This window comes from Marmota monax, unplaced genomic scaffold, assembly GCF_021218885.2.
Source record: "Marmota monax isolate L192 unplaced genomic scaffold, Marmota_monax_Labrador192_F-V1.1 WCK01_AAM20220418_F8-fsc00101, whole genome shotgun sequence".
NCBI classification, from domain to species: domain Eukaryota; kingdom Metazoa; phylum Chordata; class Mammalia; order Rodentia; family Sciuridae; genus Marmota; species Marmota monax.
In genome coordinates, this window is record NW_026692786.1 from 3,682,463 (window position 1) to 3,704,433 (window position 21,971).

Genomic DNA, 21,971 nt, shown 5'->3' on the forward strand with positions numbered 1-21,971 from the left:
ACCACAGGAGAGGAGATGGCTTTTTTCTTCCCTCAAAATCCCAAGGTCACATCCTTGGCAGGACTTGGGTTATCAGAGCAGAGACAGACTCTCATCACCTGCAGGTACTGGGGGGAATTACCTATTAATTTGCTCTGAGAAATGTAATGACCTTGACCTGGAAATGCACCCATTGGCATTTACAGCACACTTTATCCTCATGGTCACTCACCCTAGGAAGCCAGGCTGTAATCTGAAACCACATTATCAAATCACCATGAAGAAAATCATAGACACTGGGTCCTTATCATGACACATTTTTTGGCTGAAGGCAACTGGAGATGTCCAACCCATTTGGATGGAAGCCTGGAGTCTGTGGGAAGAGTTTGGGCTGGCGCCTGGGGTGGCAGTTAACATTGTGAGTAGGGAGGAGTGTGTGGAGGGAAAACAGGGTGGGTTGTCAGTGGAAGCCTGGAGGGCCACCCTCATCATGGGGCAGGTGGAAAATGAGGAAGAAATGGATAGAACTGAACCTGAACTGAGGAAGAAATGGATGGAACCGAGGGAGGTAAGAAGAAAACCAGAGAGGCCCAGGTGGTGGACAGTTTCAAGATGGTGGGAATGGTCACAGGTGGTAACTGTAGCAGAGATGTCCAGCAGGATGACTGAGAAGAATCCATTAGGTCTGGCAAGGGGATGGTCACGATGATTCAAGCAGGGGAGAGGAACAAGGCTGTACGTCCGGGATGCTTTTTCTGTGGTCTTCGAGTGGGAGAGCTTTGAGTCAGTGGTGATGGAGATGCTGAAGTGGAGGAAAGAGGAAAACTGTGGGTGTCCGGAGAGAGCAGGGTGGGAAGGTGGGTCTTCAACAGGACTGTGGGTGAGACCAGGGGGAAGGAGGTGTGGCCGGGAATGGTGCTGATTTTGTAGGTGTAAAGATGGGACAGGGAAGAGCCCCCGGGAGGAATGAATGAGGGAGCTCAAAAGAGCCCTGATGGAGGGGACTAAAGGGTACAGCTGAGATGGGGACCCCAAAAGGGACAGGTCTCCTTGCTTATCTTTTGCCATGAGACACCATCATCTCATGGATCTAGGATGGGAGACGGAGGAGTGAGCAGGGTTGATATTTGTATATTAAGGATTGGGAAAAGATGGAGGAGGCCAGAGAACTGAGTGTCCAATGGGGCAGCAGTGAGTTCAGAGGCATCGATGTGGACGCTGGGCTGAGTGGGATAGGGGAGCAGAGAAGAGGGGGCTCAAGAGGGGACTCAGGAAGGTGGAGTGCCTAGAGATTGGGAGGAGAGGCTGCTGTAGACAGAGAGGTGGTCATGGGATGTAAGAATTCAGAGACCAGCTACCCCTGGAGTGATAGAGCAACACCATCCTGGGGCAGTTATAGGCAAGGATTGAATTAGAGGAATAATGTAGTCCGAATCCTGACTCTCTTTGGGTGAACTTGAGTATGATTTCTGGGTTTCCCCTTAAAATGGGAGTAATGATGTTGCTTCCACGACAGGGTGACTAGTACCATCCGGCAAAGCAGAGTGTTAGGGCTTGAATGATCCAAGTGGAACCTTACGCAGGGCAATGCTGAATAAATAATTATTATCCTCCCCATTATCACTGCTTGATGTCATGGAACCTGGGTTACAGAAGGTTCTTTGGTAAGGATTGGAAGGGTGATGAGCAGGGGGGAAATTAGGAATGAGGAGGTGCAGGGTGGTAAGAGCATGGGAATGGGAGCAGGTTAGGGGTCAGGGTACAAGGAGGAGAACTGCAGATCCTGTTTACCCTGTGTGATACAGAGATCTGTGATGCAGATTCTTTGGCCCAGAGTTTCTGACCCAGGTCCAGCTGGTAGAGCCTGGCCAGGTCTTAGGCAGTTGGCGAGTGCTTCTGCTGGCTGTGACCCTGTTCTCAGGGTGTCTGGAGCATGGACAGGTGCATACATCAATGCACAATGTGAGGCAGTGGTGAGGCAGGAAGGGCCACAGGGGAATTTACCTGGACAGTGTAAACCCAAGTGTTTTTTTTTTTAACTTCCTTGCCCTGTGCCTCAGTTTCCCCATCTGTGGAATAAAGAATCAGAAATGATGACTTCGTGCCTCCCAGTACTGCTATCTTCTGATTCTAGGCCCCTCTCTCCTGGTGTTTTGTGGAAATCCCATTCCACCCATTCTTCCTTCAGGCTAGGAAGCTCCAGTTGACAAGGCCACATGGTTCCAGGGACATCAGGGCTTTCCCTTTAGGCTTTTCCCTAAAGGATGATGCTTTGTGGACAACCACTAGAGAAGTGTTTCCTATATCAAGGCTGCTGAAGTACAGAGCAGAAGCATGTTGGAGGGAAAAAAAAAATAGGCTCTGCCTCCAAAGAGAGAGTCCTGAGGTGCATTAGACCCACAGGGTGATGGCGAAGGTTGTGTGGATTTCCTGGGACCTCCTTGAGCAATATCTGTTAGTGCTCTTACAATGAAACCAGGAGCTGAGTATAAATGGGTGTGGGGCTGGGCAAGGACAAATGGCCAGTGCTAAGCATGGCCTCACTCTTTGGTTTTCTGAGTCAATGTCTGAGACCTTGACCTCTGCCCCAGATAGTGACCTTTATCTTGCAACCTCTGCCCCAGATAGTGACCTTTATCTTCGTGTAGGGTGTATTGTCTCCCCCAGTGGGCTTGGGACACTGGGAGGCATATCTTCTACCAAATGACTCATTTATGGAATCCTGGGAGATATTGGTAATTGATCTCAGGGTCATTCAGGGCCAACGGACCCCTCCCGGTTACCATCCCTCCAACACACACTGCAGCCTGTATGCACACACCCAGGATGTGCCCTTGAGGAAGGAAGAAGGTCGGTTCTGGTGCAGCAGGACAAGGAGCAAGGAAATAAAATGCAAATCGAAAGTACTGGTTGCCAAAGCCAAATTCTTCAATGGCAGCATTGCCTGTCCTTACAGGTCCCACCTCTGCCCTGCACAAAGAGGCACTGGGTGCACAGAGAGGCCAGGATGTGTTGCTGCATCCAGAAACCAAAGCCTTTGGGGTGAGGAGGAGGAAGACCTTCCTCTTCCTTGGACCACGTTCGTGGCTCCTCCTTTTTGTCTCCCACCCCCTACTTTGCTGCAGGAACAGCCAGGAGGAGTGGGGATCCCGTGGAGAAATGCAATTTCGCCCTGTGTGCCCGGCGCCCTGTTTGTTCCTGGCACAGCACAATGACCTCTTGTAAGCCAGTGGTTTTCCAGCCTCACTGAGGGTTACTGTGCAGCCTTGATTCCTCCCCTGATTATCTTGAAGCCTGTCAAGCTGTAAGGTTCTCCCTCCCTTCTTTGCTCTTTCTTCCTAATAGACATGAAACAGTGCAGTCAATAATATTTTACTTGTCTTCTCACTGCGTGTCTCTTCTTCTGATCAGTTTAGGCGGGTTTGACTGCGGAAAGTCAGAAGGGAGGTTACGATCTGAAAAGTTCAGCCAAATGTTATCAGCCTCGGAGATGTTGCTAAGGGAAGGGCCCCCCAGCCCTTGGCGACCGGAGCCAATAATAGCTGGGATTCACTGATAGCATCAACGCCTGTCAAAGATCCAGGCGTTTGTGGTTCGTCTGTAAACGCAAACACCTGTATCCAGTCAAGCTATGATGGTTATCCTCTCTTTCCCTGTCATTCCCATCGGTTCCTTGAAGGGGCTGCCAGGATGTTCTAAGCTGTGAGTTGATTTATAAAGTGAAGGGTCTCTCCAAAACTTTGGCAAGGTTGGGGAAATTGACGAAAGCGCGCCTCTCCTTCAGGGGGTGACATGGCGTTTTGACAACGGTGAAATCGACAGTCTTCTTTTAATTACATTTTTGAACCCGTGGCACCAACGGCTCGAGCCACGGGGAAACGGGGTCTTATGCTTCCTTTTATTACCTTCACGTGATCCGCATGCCCCCCCTCCAACCCACCACCAAAAGGATGCTGGGTACTTGTTGGAGATTTTTGTGTGTGATGAATTAGATCAAAGTGACTTAATAAAGAGTGTCCGAGGAAGCACTTCAGAACACAGTATATACATAGTTGAGATATTTTCAAGGTTGAACAGGCAAGGTCCAAACTGTTAAATAAACAAGTGCAAGGAGAAGACCGCGTGCGTGCTGGCCCACCCTGCTGCGGCAAGATGGCCATGGGCATCAGGATTTTCTCAGTGAAAGGGCTCATGGGCTTCTCCCTGCTGGGGTGGTCAGCCATGGCTGCCTGGAAGGAAAGAGAGTCAACGAGGCTATGGCACGTCCTCCCCAGGCTTCATCTGTGTGGACAGAATGGGTGCACTTGCTGGGAGAATGATGGGAGACGAAGTACTAGGTGACAACAAAATTGCACCCACAGAAGACCTTGTCATAGGGTACAACGCATTTAGTGTAATGCCTGGTACACGGCAGGCATTCAGTATTGGTTTCTCCTCCTTCTCCTCATTGTTTTTCTCTATCCTCTGACCAAATGTTTTCAGAATGAAAAGTCTAATTTGGATCAGAGATTAGTGAAAAATTCAGGGATTCAGTTATCAACTTAAAGTATAAAGAAAAAAAAAGAAGGGTGATTTAATGGTGATGCCCCATGGAGCCTTATCAAAATCTCCCTTTGAAACCCCAGAGGGTGAATGAGGGATGTGGGTCACACCATGGTGTTTCTACGTGTGAGACCTACTGGATTTGTGGGCAGATGCTCATTGAATTCCAGGTATTTAAAAGATCACACACTATTGATTCTTTGTGCTATAGTGCTCACAAAATCCTAAACTTGCATTTTTTTTCTTATGAAGAGTGCATTGAGATATATTGGTCCTAAACTCTTAATGGTTCCTACATATTTTAGCTAAAGAATAAAGGGACTACAATAAGGCAGTGCTCAGGTTGCCTATGCCAGGGCTGCTTCCCACTGCCTGCAGAACATGCTCTCATGTCTGCCCCTGCAAAACAGTGCAACTGGGTGGAGAGATCATGTCTTGGCAGCTCAAACTAAGATTTCAATGTTTGCTTAGAGGAAGCGACCAGCTATCCCTTTGCTTGGGACATCATAGGTTTTAGCACTGAAAGTTCCATGCCCCAAGCATGCGGGGGTGGGGGTGGTGAGGGTCATCCAAGGTTAAAGAGAAAGGCATCTCACGCCTTCATCTTTTGAAGGGGGATAAAAACAGGAAACAAGAGGATGAGATGTAAAAAATGACTCTGTGCCGAGAGTTCAGTGGAACAGGTGCAGTTTGTTATTTTAGAACATTCTTTACAGGACATATCGATATTCCAAGGGCAAGTGGGTTGCTCTGGAGGGAACTAGACTAAAATTTCATTTTGACTGTGAAATAAGTGAAATTGTGTTCTGTCCCCTCTCCACCAACTCCTCCAACCCATTATTTCATTTTTTGGGGAAATATTTAATTCCTTTAGATCCATGTGATGTGACAGGAAATCACCAGGATTGTGTTTTTAATTAATTTAGTTTGGCCCACAAAGATGGGTGTCTTTGAGTTGCAGCTCTGAATGTCAGATTTTTATTTTTATTTTTTTTAATCAAGGCTGGTGACACCACTTGGACATTCCATGACAACTGGATTCTGGTTGCCTCCAAATGGCAGGTCACCCCAGCCCTCAGCTGGGGGTACTTTACTCTTAGTTTAGCTAATCCCAAGTGATTGAATATAATGAGAAGCAGCCCAATTGCATACCCAGATGTTTTAAAGTCTTTCAACGAATATACATCATCTTTATTCTAAAGTTAACACGTAGATATAAGAAATTAACACATTGTTAATATTTATTCTGTGGTTGATATTTCCCTTTCTGTTTTTGTTTGTTTGCTTTGGGGCACACGACAGATACATCTCCAGGGAATTTTGTGACCGGTGCATGAAGATTTGCAGAGAGATGAGGGACCACACCCAGGTTGCCACCTTGACCCTCCTCATCCCCAGCGGTTGCCTGCTCGCAGGGGCTCGGCCCGAGGAGGTAATCTCTCACATCCAAGCCCAAGTCACAGTTGCTGCACACCAGCCCCTCGTCCTGACAGTGAATCTCCAGCCACCTGGGGGGTTCCTTCCAGAGCCTTGAAAGTGCCAGGTCTCCCCCTCCCCAGCGCTGGTCTCCCTACGAACTGACCTTTGAGACTGTGTGCTCAGTAATGTGTCTAGTTTTGCTTGGTTAAACATGGAAAAATGTTCCTCTAGATCGAACCAGCTCCCCATTTATTTCAGAGCATCCTGTCTCTGACGTCATGCTGCCTGGTTTATGGCCTGGTCGCTGCGCCGTTTCGGGGTTGAGTAATGCCTCCCGGTGCACGAGGCACCGCCTATGTCACCGCAAGGAAGGGGCGACACCCCAGGGGCCTCCCAGGCATCTGCTGGGAAATGGCTTCTTTGGTGCCAGACAAATGAATGTTTTTTTCATATTTCTCACAAAAGGAAAAGGGTTGTACGACGAAGGTTAACATAACAATCTTCTCTTATTACAGTGATTTATGTGTGCATAACTCGAGCAGCGGAATGTCATCCAGGAGGTTTTTAATTGGCAGACTTCAGGGACCACAGAGGGAGATGACAGAGGGAGCTCTGGAGAGAGGAGAGTGTCGGCTGCCATTCCCAGCTCAGCCTCACGGAGGAGGCCTAATAAATCTCCAGGGGGAGCCGGTCAACTTTTAAACTTTTTTATTAACCCGATCTCTGCTAATGAAATACAAAGAGGAGGAGGCGATGATCTTCAACTTCAGAAGGTTGGGTCTTGTGATGCGGCAAATGACTGCGGGGGATTCCTGAGACGCAACCCAACTCGAGTCTTCTGGCAATTTCCATTCCGAGATGGAAATTGTCTTTGTGACTTCCATGAGTCCCTTGGTTCCGTCTTGCCACATAGGATCTGACCCTGTATTCTTAGGGATGTCAGAAAAAAAAAAAAAACAGTGTTTTCTTTTGGGAACATCTTCTAAGCCCTTGGATAAAGGTGTTGTTTTAAGATGGAATTGTTGCTGCTTTGGGTACCCTGATGGCTTTCAGAGAAGAGTCTTTATCTACTCAGGGTAGTTCTAACTTTCAGGGTAGGACGTGTGCAGGAAAGAAAAGGGATTTCTTTGGCAGCAGGGTCCCAGATCTGTGTCATTTTAGGAATGCTGTGGTCTTTCTAAAATCATGATTGATGACTTTGGAAACATCTGTGTTTACACTGCCTCAGAGATGGTGTGGGCTTTTCCAGGCCTTAAACACCAGCACCTGTGATAGAGCAGTTCCCAAACTCTGAGCCAAATTCTTTCTTGGGCCACTGGGCTTTTGAAAGACAAATGACAACTTATATGTTTGCATTTATTTTCCAAGTCATAACTATCCTAAAAATACAATGTCCTTAAGTTAGGTTCCCCAGGATCAGATGCTGTTACAGAAATGGAGAGCAGGTTGTTTCTTGGAGTGGTGATCTCACTCCAAGAAACAACCTGCTCTCCGTGGTGGAGGGAGGAATGATAGTTAATTTTATTTGTGTCACCTTGCCTGGGCTACGGTCCCCAGATATTTGGTCCAAATCATTCTGGATGTTTCCTTGAGTTTGCCTGTTGCCTGTTTTGGGATAAGATCAACATTTAGATTGATGAGCTTTGAGTGAAGCAGATTACCCTCACTAATGTAGGTGGGCTTTGTCCAATCAGTTGAAGGCTTGAAAGTACAAGGCATGGACCTCTCCCAAGCAAGGGGTAATTCTGCCAGCAGACAGCCTCTACCCTTTGACTGTAACAGTATGGTACATAGGAGGTGGCCCTCAAAACTCATGTGTCAGACATGAATATTCTGAGGTGAAACAATTAGATCATGAGAGCTGAACCCATTAGTGGCCAAGCCACTGAAATGGATTAACTGATTGGTAATCATTGATGGTAGGTCACTGGGTATGCCTTTGGGTTTGATTTTGTCCCTGCTAAGCAGAGTTTACTTTGTCTCGGCCTCCTGGTTGCCTTGTCTTGTGCAGTTTCACTCTGCCATGCTCTTCAACTGCCTCACCTCAGGCCTAGAGCTGTGGAGCCAGCCAACCATAAACTGTGAGCCAAATTAAACTTATCCTCCTCTCTGTGGCTCTTTCTGGGCCTTTTGGTCACTGTGATGCAAAAGCTAACTACAACACAGTGACTCTTCGCCAGGTCTCCAGGCCTGCAGGTGCACCCTGTGAAGTTTGGACTTGCCAGCCTCCGTAATCAAGTGGACCCGTTCCTTCAGAAAACATTTTTTTTTCTATATATAGGTACAGCCTATTTGTTCTGTTTCTCTGGAGAACTCTGGCTCATCCAGGCAGTCTTTTGGACCCTGTCCCATCTGGTCTGGGAAGGGAAGAGAAAGAAGCTGATATAGGTTTCTGTGGAGTGGCTGGGGACTTAGGGAGAGAGAAAAATCCAGATTGAATCATTCTGACTGAAGGAGTTACCTGAGTTACCTGGTGTTAAGCCGCCAGCTCCTATCTGCCGTTGGTAGAGGGCTGCCCGGGGTGTGTGGGGGTGTGTGGGGGGTTGGGGGGGGCGCTGACTCTCTGGTGCATTCTTGCAGGAGGAACACCCTCGGTGCATACACTTGATCAGGAGTGCTGAGGGGGTATGGACAGGGCATGGGTGATGACATAAAACTCTTCCGTGTTAGGGTCCGCAAGACTCTTTGCTTAAGGAAAACAACAACAAAACAATTTTGTCATTGGAAACTGTAAGGCTCTGCCATGCAGATTTGCCATAACATATTATGAGCTTTGTCTTGACAATATGGGATATTCCATGTGTAACTTTGCCACAGCTTGGTTTTGCCTGGGTTTGGCATGGTAGAGAGGTCAGTGCATCCTTGATGTGAGTGGGTAGATGGAGAGATGAATAGAGTATGTGGATGTCCAGAGAGGAGTTATCCCTAGTGTGGGTCATATTGAAGGCTCTGGGGCCACATCTAAGTCCTCCAGACTGACTCTGCCTTCCAGTCACACATTTCTACAGATTCCTCCATCCTTCCTTGCTCCTAGCCAGGACAGTGGGCCCAGCATTGATGCTTTCCTGCTATGCCCCTGTTAGAATATCCCATTCTTTTTTCCTTTCAAGGCCCATTCCTATAGCTCTGACTTTTGTTATCATCTGAGAGGAAGGTGAGCTTGTAGCCCACCTTTGACATTGAAGGATTCATTTGCATAAAGTTAAAATCTAAGGGGGTCTCAGGGCTCTCTACCAGGCAGATCTCTACGTTTCTGGGATAGTGGCTGTTCCTCTCCTGCCTGAAGCACTTGGAACGGCTCATACATAAAGGTGGTGTAATGCACCCAGAGCAATAATTTCACGCTTAACAACCCACATGCCAATGGGGCTGCCACTCCCTGCCACCACAAACTCCGAAGGGTGCCATCTTTATAATCTGTAGGCTGGGGGAATGAGCCCTTTAAAACTCAAAGTGGTTTGGGTCTTCTAATGGCCCTGGCTTTCCTTTTGTAAAAACCCATGCGTCTGTGGGGCTCTTGTGCCACTACTCACAAGGTGACAGCGGTGATCAGAAATGTAATTTTCAATATTTATGATTGAAAATGTAATTTAGAAATGAAGGAAAGGGCACGTGTTCCTCCTTAGCTTGAAGTGAAATCATTGTTTTGAGACGTGTTCTTTATACAGTTAATCTGGCCAGTGTAATTTACCACACCATGGCTGAATTGTAAGTCTGGCGCTCTATTCATCAAGTGAGAGTTATGGGTGCAAAATGCATAGGAATTAATAGGTGTTGTGTGGTTCTATGGCGATTTGATTTCAGAAATTTGGAAAAGGCAGGAGTTCAGTGAACTAAATTGGTGCCATGTGTCACCTCCAGGGGACAGATTCCATAAAAGGGTCAACAGGTGAGTTTGGCCGTATGTATGTGAAGGGTCTTGGTTCAGGTCTTGAGGTCCTTGTCCCACTTGGACAGTGAGGCATAGCTGTGACTAGCCCATTTGGATGAATGTAGCAAGGGATGTCAACAGAGGAGGCTATCTCTGGCTTGCCAGGTCTATAGTTCACACTGTCCTGCGTGTGTATGTGTAGGGAGGTGTGTGTGTGCGCGCGCGCACGCATGCATGCATGTGAACATTTAACTTTTCACTTTGAAGTAATTTAAGACTCACAAAAAGTTGCAAGCATAGCATCAAAACCACCCATGTGTTTCTTCCCCAGCCACCCCCCCCCCCCCCGTGATAACACTACCATGACCGACCATCTCTGCATACCATTGAAACCAGAAAACTGACACTGGGATAATAATATTGACTAAACTACAGACCTTATTTGAGTGACACATATATGTTCTGAAGATTGAACTGACTGCCAACATGTCACATCAGGGCGATGTCATGCAGAAGTAAGATTAGTTCATACCGAGCCTGTGTTCGGCAGGGAGACAGTGGAGAGCTGAGTGACAGCAGCCTCCGAGGAGCAGCACATGCTCCCTAATTGCCTGTGGTCCTCACCACTCCCTAATGACACACCTTCCTTGGCTTGGTCATTTGATCTGCCTGCTGTGATTCCTGAATGGCTACAGGTCCCCCAGTGGTTGGTGGGAACTGATTAGCAGTTCAGAAGGACTCTGCCCTAATGAGTGTACACCCCAGGGACCTGCTGCCCAGCAGGAAGTCTTTTGAAGGCTTCTTGTGCACAACACACAGTTGCAGTGGGGAGTGGGACCACTCACTGCCACTGGAGAGGAGTTCAAAAGACGCGGCATGTGCTCCTGGCCAAACCTCAGAGGCATGGACATTTTCCTAAACCCCCAGGCATTGTCCAAAGCACACACTTTAGACTTTAGCACTATCCCTCCTGACTCCCAGTAGCCTCCTGACCAAACTGCATGTCATTTTGTAGTCCTGGGTGACCCTTTGGCTAAACAATAGATTTGGAGGCAGATACACCCTCTTGTGTCTCTCCCGCGGTGGCATTTAATCCATAAGCAAGATAGGCATTTGGATCTTGGTTCTAAGAACAGTCTTCTGTTTTTCCAAGGACAGGGAAGGTGGCGGATTTGATGGAGGTGGCAGTTGAACTGATGCCCAGGAGACGCTGTCCCTGGAGGGGTGTCAGTACAGCAGAGAGCTTGTAAACATGGAGCCCTCTGTGGGGTCTGTTGTCTCTTCCCCAAATTCAATCCTGCAAACACTTGCTTTTGCTACCTATGTGGCAGGCTCAGAGCTAGAGATGCTGGGGGCAATGCAGATTTGGGATAAGTCACAGCCCTTGTTCTTCAGGAGTTCTCAGCATTCTAGAAAAAAAAAAAATCTATAGATTAAACTAGGCTAAAGCAGGGTGCTATTTGACCAGAGCAGACTGTCTAGAGCATTCTGCCAGGGCATCAGGGGCCAGGGCTCAGTTTTTTTTTCCCCAGATAGCACATTCGAATGCACTCAGCATAACGGCTACAAAGAGCAAAAACAAAAGCAGCAAGTGTTATTTTAGAAGGCTGGGGGGGGGGGGGAAGTGGGTGGCCAGGGATGTGGAGAAAGGAAACAAACTGAACATCTGGAGAGAAAGACAAAACAGAATCTCCTTGTGAGTGCCCCTTTTCTCTGCATTGCTGGGCTCCTCCCTGGCCTCACAGTGTTAGAGGATTAGTTCTGGATTCTCTTAGTAATTAATAGCATTTAAGTTCCAGGGTAGTCAGTTTTGATTAAGCAAACATTAGATTAATCCAATCTGCAAACGCTTACTCTCTAAGCGCTATTGGGGGTCGGGGGGGTGGGGTGGGGGAAGAGGCAGCTGGATGGACAGAAGGATGCAGCCCCATTGGATTGCCGGCCACCTCCGAGTAGTTACGGCTGGATCAATACAGCTCCTAGAGCTATAATAAAATGGCTTCGACATGCTCATCTGTGGCTGAGAACACAGTATACACATTGATTTCCTGGCCTGATATAACCCATTTACCTATTCAGCTACTCCGTTCAGGAAGGTGGAGGGGTCCCAAGGCCCAGGGGAGCAATGATGCCTGTAAGTAGGTTAGCAGATGCTTGGGGATGTCTTAATCGCTGCGCGGTTCCCTCTTCAGGAAGACACGTTTCTTTGCAAAGAAAAGGCCTCCTTAGACTCTTATCGGCTTCATCTGGGGAAACACTGGAAGTTGGGGGTGTCACCTTTCCCGCTCATCAGGATTTGCCCTTCTCATTACTTAAAACTTCGATGTTGTGCGACTGTCTTAGCTTCTTGGAGGGCAAGAGGGGGTCTGACTTAAAAACCAGCTCCTTCCAGGCGTACCTTTGACTCTGATTCAGGTGCGTTTGGAGGCGCCCACAGAGAATGCCCCGGGATTCTTTGATGGAAGATCTCTTTCCCTATACTAGTTTTTACTTTCCAATATAATTTGAAAAGAAACCGAGGCTGTTTGAGAGAAATTAATGAGACAGCGTGGTGTATCCCATTTAGGACTCCATGCGGTTGGTTTTGTGACATGACAAGACTGACGCTTTAGAACCAGTCGATGAAGTCCTCCTGAAATAGTCCTTGTCTCCCTGTACTTCTTAAAATGAAGCTATTATCTCCAGAAGCAATTTTAGACTCTGTCCTCTGTGTTCCGCCTTTAGGAACAGGCTTGCTTTTTCCTGGTAGGTTTTCATTCTTGGAAGGTATCAAGTAGGTTTTGGAATGGCCAGAAATCATCCCAAGTCCCACTCACACTGATGGTCACTTTGGGTGAGAAATAGTTTCCCAGCGAAGTGACGTGGGAGGCTGTGGGCAGAAGCACTTTTCCTTTGTCCTTCCCAGAAATGGAAAAGTGTTCTAGGATTTTGACATGGAAAAAATGGCTGATGTTGAGCCCTGAGGGTGGAGGAAGAGACTTAACTCTTGAGCTAAGACTTAGTCATTGGGATCTCCATTTAGAATTAAAATATATATATATTTATTTATTTTTATGTGGTGCTGAGGATTGAACCCAGGGCCTCACATGTGCTAGGCGGGTGCTCGGCTGCTGAACCACAACCCCAGCTGGGTTTGATCCTCAGAACTACATAAAATAAGGGCTGGGGATATAGCTCAGTTTGTTGGGTGCTTGTCTTGCATGCACAAGGCCCTGGGTTCAATCCCTAGCACTACAGTAAATAAATGAATAAATAAGCACATTAAAAACTTATTTATTTATTCTAATTTGTTATACATTATAGAATGCATTTCAATCTATAGTATACATATAGAGCACAATTTTTCATTTCTTTGGTTGTACACAAAGTTGAGTCACACCATTCGTGACTTCCTATGTGTACTTACCAAGTGATGCAGCCACATCAATGTCTATAGCAGCACAGTTCACAATAGCTGAATTGCAGAACTGACCTAGATGCCCTTCAGTAGGTGAATGGACAAAGAAACTGTGGTATATACACACAATGGAATATTACTCAGCATTAAAAGAGAATAAAATCATGGCATTTGCAGGTAAGTGGATGGAGTTGAAGAATATCATGCTAAGTGAAGTAAGCCAATCCCAAAAAGCCAAAGGACAAATGTTTTCTCTGATATGTGGATGCTGATCCATAATGGGGTTTGGAGGGGAACATGGGAGGAATGGAGGAACTTTGGTTAGGGCAAAGGCGAGGGAGGGGAAAGGAGGGGGCGTGGGGGAGGAAGGACGGTGGAATGAGAGGGACATCCTTACTCCATTCAGAATTTTGCGGAAGATCTCCTGGGCCTGGGGAATCATGGAGAAGATTCTCGTAGGAGGTGGAGCTTTGTTTCAGAGCCATCTTGGAAAACTCACAGCTTTAAAAAGTAAAAAAAAAAACAAAAACAAAACACCCCTGGCTTCCATTTCCACTAAAATCATACTCCCTATGAGAGATCAAAACAGATGTCAAGGATTTGCTGTTTCCATTCCCCACCTGACATCCTTAGTGGTATTCGGAGGTATTTCCCTTGGACTCAAACTTCCCTTTGGGGTCTGTTTCTTCATCTAAGCAGAACTCTGTGCTTCCCCCCACCATTCCCTTGGAGTTGGGAGGTGGTGTCATTGCTGTCTTGGATATTTTCCCACTTGTGTTTCAGCCCCATGCCAAAGCTCTTGACAAAAGTCCATCCTCGGAAGCTTCTTGAATGTGCTAGACATTTTCATTCGTAGGCTTGTTTGGCTCATCGTTTCCAAGTCAGTCGAGTTCACAAAAGCCTAGTGAGAGAAGCAGAGACCAGGCTAACTTCATTTACCCCTGACTTGTCCCCCCCCCCCCTTAATGGACCAGGTCATTTTTGATTCCTTTTGTGGAGCACTTATTAACATCCTTATTGTTCCATGGAAAAGAGTTTGGGAAACAGTAGTTCACACAGAATTTTTTTTTTTTTTTCTCTCATGATATTGGTTAACATTTGTCCCTCCGTTTGCTTCTGGTGGGCTCAACTGTCATATATAACTAAAAAGAACCAAGAGAGAGGTGGGGGGAGTGTGTTAATTTGCATGCACTGGCTCCTTTAAACCTGATCTGACAGGCAGGGGCTGTTGTTGAGTCCCCATGTCACAAGGAGGAAAGTGAGACTAGGAGTAATTGAGTAACTTGCCCAGGGTGGCCCTGCAAGGGTGTGGAGAGCCATGGTGGGGTCTCAGAAGTCTATGGCCGAGCTGAAGCTTCTAGCCTCCACTGTCTCCTTCCCCCAGTGGGTGGTGGTCCTGGCTCATTGTGACATCAGTCGCCTGCCAACTCTAAGTTCTGTTTCACAGGCTGGCATCACAATGTTGAATGATGGATTTAGGAAATATATTACAATATGTCCCTGATAGGGCTTTGTTTCTGGAGGACACGCAAAACATACAGAGTGTCTTTGTCATGGCGTGCATTGGTTCCTATCTCCAGGAATAGCTGGGGATGAGTGGTGACTAAGTGTGCCCCGAGTGGCCTTGGCATCATCTTGGGACTGCGGCCCTGCCATCTCTCTGTGGCTGTTCACATTTGCCATTATAGATGGAGGCCGTGAGCAGAAGCAGTTTGGTGGCATCCACCCTACCAGTTCCTTTACTCTCATCTCTTAAACGATTATAGTGCACATTCGATGTTCACTCTGGTTTTTGATGTGGCATCCTTTTTATGAGGCGGTATAGAATACAGCTTTTAATATCAGTGTGTGTCTTACACGTGTGTTCAGAGAACACATTACATTAGAAGGTGCTGGAAAGAAAAAAGATGCTAGCGATCTTAAATGCCTCCAAGTGCCTTTATGAGATGCAATCAACCATGTCTTAATTCCCTCTATCCATCATTAGTTGAGTGGTGGAAATATATGCAAAAGAAAATGGAAGCCGGGCAGTAAGGTAGTGAAGAGGTTTTACAAATTAGATTATTTGAGTATATGATTCCTCAGATAGAAGGATATTGTCCAAAGGGCCCTTTAATTATTATTCACTTCCTTTGGTGCACAAGAGAATATTGTCAGGGCTGCAGGAGCACTTCACTGCAGTCGAATTAAAAGAATGACTGTCAGCCTCAGGGCTGGGTCTACACTGGCTCAGGCAGGGTGAAGACAAGACATCGCTGATGCTTGGACTGAGACGAGTGTGGTTGAAGGGGTGTTTGCCCACACAGTGATCTTGATCAGATCCCTTGTCAATGACTGGGTTGTCGTCCTGAGCATTTACCCTCTGCAGATACCCAGCTGTCCCCGAGTTCCAATCGTCTGTTTCTTTCACGACACACGTTTTGACCAAGTGAGTTCCATCACCCTCCTTTCTCTAACATTTGGTTTGGAAAAGCCCAGGCATCCAAAATTGTTTTGTACTTTGAAAATGTGGAATCGAGCCGGGTACAGTGGCACACTCCTGTAATCCCAGGGGCTCCGGAGGCTGAGGCAGGAGGATCATGAATTCAGAGCCAGCCTCAGCAAAAATGAGGTACTAAGCAACTGGGTGAGAAAATGCCTCTAAATAAAATACAAAATAGGGCTGGGGATGGGGCTCAGTGGTCGAGTGCCGTTAGGTTCAATCCTTGGTACTCCCCTCCCCAAGAAAAAGTGTGGATTCAAAGTCTAGAACAAAAAGAAAACAATAACAACAACAGCAGTGAAAGCAACTAGATTTCTGGGCATAGCCTCCTTCCAGCTGAGCTCTTCAGCTTGTGTCTTGGAATGCTCTGGGAATACAGTGCTCTGGTGGTGGTGTCTGGACTCCCTTACCTAGCACCTTTTAGGAATCATCCAGTGGTTACCATGAGTTACATAATTTCTATGTGAAGTTAAACTACCATTGCCCAAACTCTGTTACATGGTACAATTAGGATGTTAATAGATGCTCCAGAAAAGGAATAGAAAATTACCTAGTGATTGGTGATGCCAGGATAGTGTGTCTTCAAAGCAGGGTACCAAATAAGAAAACCAGATTTGGAAGGTCAAAAATCTGGGCGGTCATCATGGGCATAAGTCAGGTCTCTCTGGAAGTTTCTTGAACTTAATTTATGTTTCCTAATAAAATTTTAGACGTTGCATTGTTGGTGAGAGAGCCGGGAGTTCTGCAGTCTTTAAGATCATCTTTCCAGAGCTCTTTCTTTTCTGGTGTGACTCTGACCCTGGAAAAGACCTGTAGCCCCCCATTCCCTCTGCTTTCCTCTGGGGCCTCTCCTCCTCTTACCTTCTGTTTGCAATGAGTCCCAGGGCACAAGTGGACTTCTCATGCTTCCCAGCAGCAAAGAGGGATTGAGAAAGAGGGGGAGAGGAGGTTGCTGGTGGGCGACGATAGGTAGAGATACTGGTAATCTTGAAGCACTTTATGGGTGTAATAATTACCAAAGGCCCCCCTCTACAGGGCACCCTGGCTTTGTGAAGGAATTAACTGAGGGCCTTTATCAACCCTGGGAGAGACAGCCAGGTGGGTGTGCAGAGGTGTCATCCTCCATGCTTGGGAGGTGTGGTCATTTGCTGGAGACTTTAGCTGTGTTCTTCCACCTTTCAGTGGCTTTGAGAGCAGTCTTTGTGGGCATCCTGGTGTAAACAGTGACAAGGAATTAAAATGAAAAATGATCTGACCAATGGCAAAAAGGCAACAGCATCAGCAATATACCTGGAGATGTTATTGATCTGAAATGAGGGGCCTCCACATTATCATTGATGATGTTTAAATATCGTGTTCACTGGACCCTCAGAGGTGAGCACACATTTCCATGTATGGAAATCTTCATTCCAAGTTTCTGCCCCATTGAGTGGCAGGCTCCATCTAAGATTTTCATGTTTACTAGTACTTTTTTTTTTTTTTAACCCCACTGAGCTACATCCCCAGCTCTTTTTTAAAAAGTTTATTTCATTTTATCTGTCTATCTATCTATTTATTTATTTATTTTGAGATAGCATCTTGCTAAGTTGCTTAGGGCCTTGCTAAATTGCTGAGGCTGTCCTCAAATATGCCATCCTCCTGCCTCAGCCTTCTGAGTCACTGGGATTACAGGACTGTGCCACCACACTTGGCTTTGCTATTGTCTGAGTACAGATTTAGGTTAAGAAAGGCTTTTGCTGCCAGACAGATTAGGTGTTGGTCCATCTTATTTATTCACATAAAATAACCATCCCTACTCACCTTTAGAGTAAATGGGCAGAGGATGAGGAGGGGCAGGAGAAGGTATCTTCCCTGCTCCCACCCCACATGCCCAGTTCTCAATAGTGTCACTATGCTGATGATCCTTGGCCAATCACTTAAAAAGAATAGCCTTCTTTTTCGTATTCACAAATAATACATGTTCACTGTAAAAAATTTAAAACATATACAATGAAACTTATAAAATTAAAATCATCTGTAATCTCAGGACCCAGGATGGTAACAACTTTTTGAAATATATTGTCCTAGCATTTCCTAATGCATATACATAGATGCATATTCACATATCAACTTTAAAAAAAATGGGTCTCTGGGACTGGGATGTAGCTCAGTGGTAGAGTGCTTTCCTAGCAGGTGTAGTCCTAGATTCAATTTGCAGTATGTAGTAATGTAAAACGAGAAAATAAGTTGTGATGGACATTCAGTTTTATAACATGGACTTTTTCTTCAATATAACAACATAACTTTGCCCCAGTATTCAGATTGTTTTATAACCTGTATTATTCACTTACCATGTCAGGCTATGATGCCAAGTCACAAATATTGTCTATTAACATCACTTTTAATGCCTCTTGCAGGAGAATTTCCTTAATGTGAAACATTTCCATTGTATAATTGAAGGAACTTTCTTTGATTTCCAAGATTGACTACTTTAGATTGTTTATTGGACAGTTACACTTCTAGTTTTTGAATTTTCTCTTTTTGTATTTGACAATAATTGGCACATTTGATTTGTATAATATGATTCTCTATTAAAGGTACAAAATTTTTATCATATGTTCTAATAATTTTTTATTGATTATTAAATCCTTTTTATTATGTAATGAACAAATACAGAAAAGTGCACAAAACAAAAGCATATAGCTACGTCATAAGCTCACTATGAACACTCACACGACTACCTTCCAATCCAGTAGGCTGATTCTCACTTGTGTTCCTTCCTAATCCTGAACCACTATTTTTTTTCTTCCAAAACAAAAACCAAACCAAACCAAAACATGATGCCAACTTTTATGGCACATGATTTCTTGCTTTGCTTTACAGTATTTCTTGTAAGCTTGTATCCCTAAGTACTATGGTATAGATTTGTTGGTTTTTTCAAACTTCATGTTATTGAGAACATATCATACCCTGTGTTCTTCTGTGTTTGCTCCCTGTAACTGTGGCTCCCTTTTGGTTGTTCTGCAGTTTTCCTTTTTATGACTATGCCACAGTGTATTTTTCTTGGATTCTATCATCGCACATTTAAGCAATTTCCAGTTTTTGGAGCAATGGATAATGTGAATATTCTTGCATGTGCCTCTTATTGAATATACATGTGTATTTCTTTTGGGTGTAATGCTAACACTGTGTTATAAATACAGGTTTATATATGTGCCTATTGCATACCCATGTATGGGCACTCAGTTCTACTTGCCTTGAAGAGGTGAGCTGCTATATGATGTAAACTGACCAGAGAGAAGGCCCCATGGGAGGGAACTGTGGGCAGCCTGTGGAGCTAAAGGCTCAGTCCTGCAGCCACCAGCATTTAAATCCTTCAGCAGTCTGAGGGTAGGAAAGGACTCCAACCTCCAGATGAGAATGCTTCCTGACCAACACCTTAACTGCAGCTTTGTGAGACTCTGAGCAAAGACCCAGCTAGGCCCAAGCCTGCCTTGACTCCTGACCCAGAGAACATGTATTTTCTAAAGCTGCTGTTTGTGGTAATTGGTTTGGTGGTAATAGGAAAACAAACAAAAAACAAAACAAAACAAGTAGGAAAACATCCACCACAATCATCCTGCCAATCTCCTAAAATAAAATAAGAAAACTTTTGAATTTTTTTTTTACTGGAACTGTACAGAGTAGATAATTTTGAGGAAAATTGAAAATTTTTACAAAATCAAGCTTCTAATCCATGAACATTTTTGAAACATAATTTTATTTGATGTCTGTTGAAAATGGTGTGTATTAATTTTGTCTTCTGTTTGTTGCTGGTATTTAAATTTTAAATTTCTATGTGAAAAAAAAAACCCAAAGCCCAATATAAACAATACATTGAAATTAAAATATGCACCAATCAGAAAACTTCAGCTAACTTCTGATTAGGAACTTCTAACTTTAACCAATCACAAGTGTTTTCTTTGTCTTGTTTCTGCAAATGCTTTAATAAGTTTTCCCTTGCACCCCTTCAGAGTGCTAGCCCTTTTTGGCCTGGTGCTATGATTAATGAGCCATTGAATGCTCAAATAAATTCTTTTAATATTTAAATGTGTTTAAGTTTTTTAAAAAAATTTTTTTATTAAGGGCTCTGCCTCATGAACTTATGAATGTCATCATTGCAGAAGTGGGTTAGCTATTGTGAGAGTGGACTTGCAGTGAGTTGGGTCCTCTCTTATTCTCTCACTCTTGTTCTCTCTTGCTCTTCTGCCTTCTACCATGAATGATGCAGCATGAGGGCTCTTGCCAGATGTCAGTGTCATGCTCTTGGACTTCCCAGCCTCCAGAGCCATGAGCCAAATAAATCTCTGTTCTTTATAAATTTCCTAGTCTGCGTTGTTCTGTTATAAAGGCAGAAAAAGGACTAAGAGAGTAATTCTTCATGATTTTGTTATCTTTGTGTTTCTTTACAGCCTTTAATTTTAATTTTTAATGTTATCTAGCTTTTCTAGTCATCATGGGGTAGGGATGATTGTTTAAATAATTTTTGACATTGTCAAAAGTAGACGTGCACCATTATTCAAAGTGGATGTGCCATAAAAATACCTTCAGCAGCTTTGTTGAGGTAAATTTATACACAGCAGTAATTGCACATGAGTTTTAGTGAGTGTAGAGTTTGTGCAACAATGATCACAATCTATCACCCCTAAAAGTTCATTTTAACTATTTGTAGTCAGTCCTCATTGCCAGCTCTCAATCCTAGGCAGCCACTGATCTGCTATCAGTACCGATGACTTTCTGAAAAATTTTCTAGAAAAATCACAAAGTCTATACTTTTTTGTGTCTGGTGTTTTTTTCATTTAATATAATATACATAATATTATACTTATAAGTACATATATATGATAATATATATATATATATATATATATATATACTTATATTATTCTTAGTATAATATATTGAGGTACATCTGTGAAGGTTCATGCAATGATTTGTCATTTTTAGAGTACAAATTTGTAGTTAAAACTTTGTAGTTTCAGGATAGAAAACTTTTGTCTATTTCTAAGTATTTATTTTGTGAATGAAAGGTTTACCTTAAGTGTATTTTGGTTTTTCTATGTTTTTATATTGGCACATGATTGGTTTTTGACCTTCTGTCTTATGACTTTGGGAATTATATTAGTTCTTGTTTTTTACGTTCTCTAGAAATAGAGATTCACTTATTTTGCAATCTACATGTTTTTGATTTATTTTTTTCTTGCTTTATTGCATTGGCTAGGTTCTCTACTGCAATGGTGATCTTATGAGGGAATCATGCAGTTTTTCATCAGTCATTATGACAGTTGTAGATTTTTCATAGATGATTTTTGTGTGGCTGAGGAAGTTAGTTCCCTTCTATTCCTCCTAATTTTCTGAGAGTTCTTACTATATAGATATTGAGTTTTTTCAAATTGAGAAAATTAGTTAATTGATTTTGGTGTGGGATTTTGGTCCTTTATCTATTAATATTGTATATTATATTACTTGATTTTTAGGTGTTAAACCAATATATGTTACATGGATAAATATCATTTGTAATGTTATATAATGATATTTTTATGTACGGAGTTCAGTTTTCTACTATTTTATTAAGGATGTTTTTCTATCTTCATTAAGGAATATTAACCTGTAGTTTTGCCTTTCTTGGGGTGTCTTTTTCTGACTTTGGTAGTACTGGTTTTATATAATGACTTGGGAAATTTTTCCTCCTCCTCTATTTTCTGGAAGATTCTGTGTAGGATTAGTATCATATCTGTAATATTGATAGAATTCATTAGTGCAGCCATCTGGTTTGGGCTTTTCTTGTGAGAAGATTATAAATTATTAATTCAATTTATTTGTTTTAGTTCTATTTAGATTTTTTTCTCTATTATCAGTTTGGGAAATTTGTGTTTCTTTTAGGAACTTGTTCATTTTATCTTAAGTTGTCTAACTTTGTTGGCATAAAGTTGCTCATTGCTTCTGCTTGACTGGCTACAATGGGGTTGGTAATTATGACACCTCCCCCATTCCTGGTTTTGTTCATGGGTGCATTCTCTCTTTTTTGGTTAGACTATACAGCTAAAAGTCTGCCATTTTTATTAAGTTTTTCAAAAAACTGGATTTTTGCTTTATTTTTTCATTTCCCCCTCCATTTTTGTTGATTCCTGTTCTGGTATTTATTATTTTCTTCCTCTTGCTTGGGTTTAATTTGCTCTTCTTTTCCCATAATTTAAAGGTAGACGCTTATAGTATTGAATTGTGATTTTTCTAATATGAGCATTTACTGCTACACAATTTAT

General features: G+C 43.9%; 1 long non-coding RNA gene across 1 annotated transcript; it reads left to right on the forward strand.

Moving 5' to 3' along the window:
- The first annotated feature begins 398 nt into the window (after positions 1–398).
- Positions 399–8,383, forward strand: LOC124094949 (uncharacterized). Its single transcript, XR_006852381.1, has 3 exons — positions 399–547; positions 5,824–5,953; positions 6,456–8,383. It is a non-coding gene; the product is annotated as an uncharacterized LOC124094949 (long non-coding RNA).
- The last annotated feature ends 13,588 nt before the right edge of the window (positions 8,384–21,971 follow it).